The 6,409-nt window shown below is 39.0% G+C and overlaps 1 pseudogene; it reads right to left on the bottom strand.

The window, feature by feature from the left end:
- Positions 1-349: 349 nt before the first annotated feature.
- Positions 350-5,768, bottom strand: LOC102244022 (annotated as a pseudogene).
- Positions 5,769-6,409: the final 641 nt, after the last annotated feature.

The raw sequence follows: 6,409 nt of genomic DNA, 5'->3' as shown, positions 1-6,409 counted from the left end.
CCCCATCAGTCATGTCTGGGCAGTCTCTGACCAGCAGGTTTGCTGGGTCCAGGAGAGCTGGCGTCTGGGCTTGTATGTTTGTATGGCTCAGGAGGTCAGCCTTAATAGGCTCCTCCTGGACAAAACAAAGGACAGCCAGACCCAGGAACAAGAGCTGCACAGACACCACCTTAAAATGGAAATCAAATTACATCAGGACGTACATTTCACCCTGATCACAAAACACAAGAACGGGTGCATTAGGCTCTACTGGATGGCCCATCTTTGAGATAAGATGCTTTTAGAACGTAAACATTGGCAGGGCCTTTCCCCTTGCTACCAGCAAGCAGCACACAATTTACTAGCCAGCTTTAAAAGTTACTGTTATCTCTGTTATCTGTTATTATTTGGGTTTTGAACAAAATTGATGGAGTAGGAGCCAGTAGAGGAATCCTGTTTGATCTGGAAATTTTCTGTGGAGAGTCCAAAAGGTCGGAGAACCAAGTTCCCAAGATCTTTTAGTTTACCTAACATCTCTTCCTTCAGTCTTTCATTTTGTTCTTCAGTTTGCTTAGGTAATCTCATACAAGCTTCCCTGCCCTGGTGCACTGATGGGCCTTTTTCTAGAATGGATTTGAAAAGGTCTTCATGGAGCTTGTCGGTGCTCTCATACAGATCTGCTCTCCTCAGCAGGGCCCTGTTGTGATGGGTTTAGCTGAATGGCTTTGCTGCAGTCACTGATGGCCATTTCTTTCTTGTCCTGTTTCATCCTTGCAGCAGCTCTATTTGAAAACAGAATAGAACTATCTTTCTGGAAGCAGGATGGGCAAGCCCGTAAGAACTTCCAGCTTCTATGTAATCTCCTTTCTTAAATTGCTCATTTCTCTCCTCCTTCAGTCCAGCGTTCTCTTCTCTTCCTTTCTCTTTCTCTTCATCTGGCATGTTTTTTCTTTTTGTTTTTCCAGTTCTATTAGGTATACAATTTTTTTATTTTTTATTTTATATATCTATATCTATATCTATATCTATATCTATATCTATATCTATATCGATATCGATATCGATATCTATATCTATCTATCTATCTATCTATCTCTCTCTATATATATTTATTGCTTAAAGTATTACAAAGAGTATTACATATGTCTCCTTTTTTTTTTCCCCGCCCTTGACAATCCCCTGGCCTCCCCTATCCCCCAGTGTCTTATGTCCATTGGTTTTGCTTATATGCATGCATACAAGTCCTTCGGTTGATCTCTTACTCCCCTCCCTTCTGCCCCCCAACCCTCTCTGGCCTTCCCACTGCAGTTTGACAATCAGTTTGAGGCAGCTCTGCCTCTGTATCTATTATTGTTCAAAAGTTTGTAATGGTCTTTATTATCCATGAATGAGTGAGATCATGTGGTATTTTTCCTTCATTGACTGGCTTATTTCACTTAGCATAATGCTCTCCAGCTCCATCCATGCCGTTGCAAATTGTAAGAGTTCCTTCTTTTTTACAGCAGCATAGTATTCCATCGTGTAGATGTACCACAGTTTTCTAATCCATTCATCTACTGATGGGCACTTAGGCTGTTTCCAGATCTTAGCTATGGTGAATTGTGCTGCTATGAACATATGGGTGCATATATCCTTTCTGATTGGTGTTTCTGGTTTCTTGGGATATATTCCTAGAAGTGGGATCACAGGGTCAAATGGGAGTTCCATGTTTTGTTTTTTGAGGAAACTCCATACTGTCTTCCATAGTGGCTGCACCAGTCTGCATTCCCACCAGCAGTGCACAAGTGTTCCTTTTTCTCCACATCCTCTCCAGCACTTGTCGTTTGTTGATTTGTTGATGATAGCCATTCTGACAGGTGTGAGATGGTACCTCATTGTTGTTTTGATTTGCATCTCTCGGATGATTAGTGACTTTGAGCATGTTTTCATATGTCTCTTGGCTTTCTGAATGTCCTCTTTTGAAAGGTGTCTATTTAGATCCTTTGCCCATTTTTTGATTGGATTGTTTATCTTCTTTTTGTTAAGTTGTATGAGTTCCCTATAAATTTTGGAGATTAGGCCCTTATCAGATATGACGTTGGCAAATATGTTTTCCCACGCAGTGGGTTTTCTTGTTGTTTTGTTGATGGTTTCTTTTGCTGTGCAGAAGCTTTTTATTTTGATGTAGTCCCATTTGTTCATTTTCTCTTTAGTTTCAACTGCCCTAGGAGCTGTATCAGTGAAGAAATTGCTTTGGCATATGTCTGAGATTTTGTTGCCTTTGGATTCTTCTAGAATTTTTATGGTTTCCTGTCGTACATTTAAGTCCTTTATCCATTTTGAGTTTATTTTTGTGTATGGTGTAAGTTGGTGGTCTAGTTTCATTTTCTTGCATATATCTGTCCAATTTTCCCAACACCATTTATTGAAGAGACTATCTTGGCTCCATTGTATGTTCTTGCCTCCTTTGTCAAATATTAATTGAGCATATTGGTTCGGGCTAATTTCTGGACTCTCTATTCTATTCCACTGATCTATATGTCTGTTCTTGTGCCAGTACCAGGCAGTTTTGAGAACAGTGGCTTTGTAATACAGCTTGATATCTGGCATTGAGATCCCACCTACTTTGTTCTTTCTCAGGATCGCTGCAGCTATTCGGGGTCTTTTTTTATTCCAGATGAATTTTTGGAGAGTTCGTTCTAGATCTTTGAAGTAGGCCATTGGTATTTTAATGGGAAGTGCGTTGAATTTATAGATTGCTTTGGGTAGTATGGACATTTTAATGATGTTGATTCTACCAATCCAAGAACATGGTATGTTCTTCCATCTCTTTATGTCTTCCTCTATCTCTTTTTTCAACGTCCTGTAGTTTTCTGAGTAGAGGTCTTTTACCTCTTTAGTTAAGTTTATTCCTAGGTATCTTAATTTTTTTGGTGCGATGGTAAATGGGATTGTTTTTATAATCTCTCTTTCTGAAAGTTCACTATTGGTGTATAGAAATGCCTCAGATTTCTTGGGGTTAATTTTGTATCCTGCTACATTGCCAAATTCATGTATTAAGTCTAGTAGTTTTTTGATGGAGTCTCTAGGGTTTTGTATGTATAATATCATGTCGTCTGCAAATAAGGACAGTTTTACTTCCTCTTTTCCAATTTGGATGCCTTTTATTTCTTCTTCTTGTCTAATTGCAATGGCTAATACTTCCAGGACTATGTTGAACAGGAGTGGTGAGAGTGGGCATCCCTGTCTTGTTCCTGTTCTTAGGGGAAATGGTGTTAGTTTTTGTCCATTGAGTATGATGTTGGCTGTGGGCCTGTCATATATGGCTTTTATTATGTTGAGGTATGATCCTTCTATTCCCACCTTGCTGAGAGTTTTTATCAAAAATGGGTGTTGGATTTTGTCGAATGCTTTTTCTGCATCAATTGATATGACCATGTGGTTTTTTTCTTTCAATTTGTTTATGTGATGTATTACGTTTATTGATTTACGGATGTTGTACCATCCTTGCATTCCTGGGATAAATCCTACTTGGTCATGGTGTATGATCTTTCTGATGTACTGCTGGATCCGATTTGCTAAGATTTTGTTGAGGATTTTGGCATCTATGTTCATGAGGGATATTGGCCTGTAATTCTCTTTCATTGTGTTGTCTTTACCTGGTTTTGGTATTAGGGTGATGCTGGCTTCATAGAATGAGCTTGGAAGTGTTCCTTCCTCCTGAATTTTTTGTAGTAGTCTGAGGAGGATAGGTTTTAGTTCTTCCTTGAAAGTTTGGTAAAACTCCCCTGAGAAGCCATCTGGTCCTGGGCTTTTGTTTGCTGGGAGCTTTTTGATGACTGCTTCAATTTCTTCCATAGTTATTGGCCTATTGAGATTTTTAGATTCTTCCTGATTGAGTTTTGGAATGTTGTACTTTCCTAGGAATTTGTCCATTTCCTCCAGGTTGTCTAGTTTGTTGGAGTAGAGCTGTCCATAGTATTGTTTAACAATCATTTGTATTTCTGTGGGGTCTGTTGTTATTTCGCCTCTATCGTTTCTGATTTGGTTTATTTGGGTCCTCTCTCTTTGCTTCTTGGTGAGCCTGGCTAGAGGTTTGTCGATCTTGTTTATCCTTTCAAAGAACCAGCTCTTGGTTTCATTGATTTTCTGTATTGTTTTTTTGGTCTCTATGTCATTTATTTCTGCTCTAATCTTTATTATCTCCTTCCTTCTGCTCACTCTGGGGTTTTCTTGTTGCTCTCTTTCTAATTCTTTGAGTTGTAGAGTTAGATGATTTACTACCATTTTTTCTTGTTTTTTGAGGTAGGCCTGTAGAGCTATAAACTTCCCTCTCAGGACTGCTTTCATTGTGTCCCATAGGTTTTGGATTGTTGTGTTTTCATTGTCATTAGTGTCCAGGATGTTTTTAATTTCTTCTTTGATGTCATTGGTAACCCAATCAATATTTAATAACATGCTATTCAGCTTCCAAGTGTTTGAGTATTTTGGGTTGTTTTTATTGTAGTTTATTTCTAACATTATGCCATCGTGGTCTGAGAAGAAGCTTTTTATGATTTCAATCTTCTTGAATTTGTGGAGACTTTGCTTGTGACCCAATATGTGGTCTATTTTTGAATATGTCCCATGAGCACCTGAGAGGAATGTATATTCCATGGCTTTGGGGTGAAGTGTTCTGAAGATGTCAATTAAGTCCATCTGATCTAGTGAGTCATTTAGGATTGCTGTTTCTTTGCTGATTGTTTGTCTAGCGGGCTTATCCAGTGGTGTCAGTGGTGTATTAAAGTCCCCTACTATGATTGTATTGTTGTCGATCTCTCCTTTGATATCTTCCAGGAGTTTTTTTATGAATTTGGGTGCTCCTGCATTGGGTGCATATATGTTTACCAGGGTTATATCTTCTTGTTGTATTGATCCCTTTAGTATTATGAAGTGGCCTTCCTTATCTCTTGTTATGGCCTTCACTTTGAGGTGTATTTTGTCCGATATAAGTATTGCTACCCCAGCTTTCTTTTCCTTTCCATTTGCCTGAAAGATATTTTTCCATTGCTTAGGTAATCTCATACAAGCTTCCCTAGCTTGGTGCACTGATGGGTCTTTTTCTAGAATGGAATTGTAGTCTTCCAGGGCTTCGTTGAGTTTATTGGTGTTCTTGTACAGCTCCGCTCCTCAGCAGGGCCCTATAACTGGGGTTTAGCTGACTGGCTTTGCTGCAGTCACTGATGGCCATCTCTTTCTTGTCCTGTTTCATCCTTGCAGCAGCTCTATTTGAAAAGAGATTAGACCTGTCATTCTGGAAGCAGAATGGGCCCATTTGAAGGGCTTGGCTGTAAGAACGTTCAGCTTCTATGTAATCTCCTTTCTTAGATTGCTCATTTCCCTCCTCCTTCAGTCTAGTGCTCTCGTCTCTTCTTTTCTGTTTCTCTTCATCTGGCATGTTTTTTTTCCAGTTCTATTAGGCATTCTTCATTGAGTTCAGAGGAATTCACATCATCATCAGGTTTTTTCTCAACCTTGTCCACTCCTGGTTCCTCCTTCTCAAATGAGGCACTGCAGTCATGAAAATGCTCCTCTTCTCCCTGGTCCTCCTGGGGGTGGGCCTCAACATCCTTGAGCAGCTTGCTCTGGGGCTGGTGATCTTTGGGATTAGAAACTGAAGGACTAGCACATTCTGCTTTCTGGGGATCTGTAACTTGCAAACCACTGAACAGGTCCTCTGGAACCCTACAGTTTTCTGACTTCTCCCCCATGCTGAATCAGTGAGGGAGGAGAAGCTGGTTCGCTTCACAGTTCCTCTCTTCACCTTCCTAGCCTCCCTCTTTCATGTCTGCTTTTATTTATTTGGGCCCTCTCTCCGTTTTTCTTGGTGAGTCTGGTTAAAGGTTTGTCAAACTTGTTTATCCTTTCAAAGAATCAGCTCTTGGTTTCATTGACCGTTTGTATTTTTTAAGAGTCTATTTCATTTATTTCTGCTCTGCTCTTTATTATTTCCTTACATCTACTTACTCTGGGCTTTGATTGTTATTCTTTTTCTAGTTTCTTTAGGTGTAAAGTTAGATTATTTATTTGAGATTTTTCTTGTTTCTTGAAGTAATGCTATGACTTTCCCTCTTAGGACTGCCTTTATTGTGCCTTTATTGGGTTGTTGTGTTCTCATTTTAATTTCTTTTAAGGTATCTTTCAATATTTTAATTTGATTTGATTTCATTGTTAAGCCAGTTATTATTTAGTAACATGTTATATAGCCTCTTTGTGTGTGTGTGTGTGTGTGTGTTTTAATGTGACTGATTTCTAGTATTTTCCCATTATGGTCAGAGAATATGCTTGATTTGATTTCAACCTTCTTAAATTTATTGAGACTTGTGTCCTAATATGTGGTCTATCCTAGAATATGTCTCATGTGCATTTTAAAAGAATGTATATATTCTGCTGATTTGAAGTAAAATGCTCT

This window comes from Myotis brandtii, unplaced genomic scaffold (genome assembly GCF_000412655.1).
Source record: "Myotis brandtii unplaced genomic scaffold, ASM41265v1 scaffold2076, whole genome shotgun sequence".
NCBI classification, from domain to species: domain Eukaryota; kingdom Metazoa; phylum Chordata; class Mammalia; order Chiroptera; family Vespertilionidae; genus Myotis; species Myotis brandtii.
This window is presented reverse-complemented; position numbering and strand designations above follow the sequence as displayed.